At 44.0% G+C, this 1,500-nt stretch overlaps 1 long non-coding RNA gene across 1 annotated transcript; it reads left to right on the top strand.

The window, feature by feature from the left end:
* The first annotated feature begins 306 nt into the window (after positions 1 to 306).
* On the top strand, positions 307 to 1,144 carry LOC122645607. Its single transcript, XR_006330488.1, has 3 exons — positions 307 to 316; positions 884 to 888; positions 1,021 to 1,144. It is a non-coding gene; the product is annotated as an uncharacterized LOC122645607 (long non-coding RNA).
* Positions 1,145 to 1,500: the final 356 nt, after the last annotated feature.

The following is a 1,500-nucleotide window of genomic DNA, read 5'->3' as shown; positions in this document are numbered from 1 at the left end:
GAGGTTAACTCTCTTGGACGGGATGACGGCATCTGGGAGAAGGCTAGCCAAAGCTTGGACATCATTCAGGCTGAGGGCGCTGAGACATTCCGATCGGGGTTGGAAGGGACAATCAAGAGCCGATGTCCAATGTGAACATAGTTAGGGCACATGGCCAAGGGGCGGTTCTCGTAGGCGAATTGCACTCTAATGGATTCTGACGAGCCCATGATAACGGGGACAAACAAGATCAGCTTATGAGAAAGTGGGACTATCATGCGTATAAGGGGAGACGATAGAACTTGAAGAGCCAATGGGGCATTCTATGTCCAACCAAGTGCCTATCCTTGAGAAAATTAAAGACAAGATACTACGAAACTTTGGAAAAAGGTTATTGAAGCCCGTTTGAGAAGAGAGACTCATATCTTGAATAATCAATTTGGTTTTATGCCAGGTAGATCCACGACAGAAGTTATCTACCTACTGAGGAGGCTTATGGAAAGATGTAGAGCTAGCAAGAAGGATCTCCATAAGGTCTTTATTGACCTGGAAAAAGCCTATGACAGAGTCCCTAGAGATTTAATCCGACATGGTCTAGCGAAGAGGGGTGTCGAGTAAGTATATAGAGGTAATTAAAGATATTTATGAGGGTGTGGTGACTACTGTGAGATCTGTGGGAGGCCAGGGCAAGGAATTCCCAATTACGGTTGGATTACATTAAGGATCAGCCCTTAGCCCTTATTTGTTTGTGCTTATCATGGATGAATTAACCAAGAACATCCAAGACGAGGTACCGTGGTGTGTGCTCTTCGCCGATGATATCGTTTTGGTGGATGAGACAAAAGCAGGGATTAACGCTAAGTTAGAGTTGCGGAGATCGACCTTGGAAACAAGGGGCTTTAAGAAATAGTAAATCAAAGATGGAGTATATGATGTGTAACTTCAGTCACACTATAATGGATGATGACGTGGTGAAAATTGAAGAGAGAGAGATACCGCCAAGTGACCATTTCAGATATCTAGGGTCTATCATATACAAAGAAGGTGCCATAGATGATGATGTTTCACAAAGAATTAAAGTGGGATGGATGAATTGGAGAGGTGTGACTGGAGTATTGTGTGACCGACGCATTCCTTTAAAGCTTAAAGGAAAGTTCTACAGGACTATGGTCTGACCTGATATAATGTATGAGGCAAAATGTTAGGTAGTTAAGAAGTGTCATATAGCGAATCTAGCGAAGCTATGTGTTGCTGAGATGAGGATGTTAAGATGGATGTGTGGCAAAACTAGGAAGGATAAAGTGAGGAACAAACGTATTAGAGCTGATGTAGGAGTTGCCCCGATCAACGACAAACTCCAAGAATGTCGTTTGAGGTGGTTTGGCCATGTGCAAAGGAGGCCTGGGGACGCCCCAGTAAGGAGAAGTGATCTGATACCGATTGAAGGAGCTAAAAGAGCTAGGGGCAGGCCCAAAATGATGATAAGTGAGGTTGTGAAGAATGACATGCTTAGTCTGGGTC

The sequence above is a fragment of the Telopea speciosissima genome, chromosome 1 (assembly GCF_018873765.1).
Source record: "Telopea speciosissima isolate NSW1024214 ecotype Mountain lineage chromosome 1, Tspe_v1, whole genome shotgun sequence".
In the NCBI taxonomy this organism is placed as follows: Eukaryota; Viridiplantae; Streptophyta; class Magnoliopsida; order Proteales; family Proteaceae; genus Telopea; species Telopea speciosissima.
This window is presented reverse-complemented; position numbering and strand designations above follow the sequence as displayed.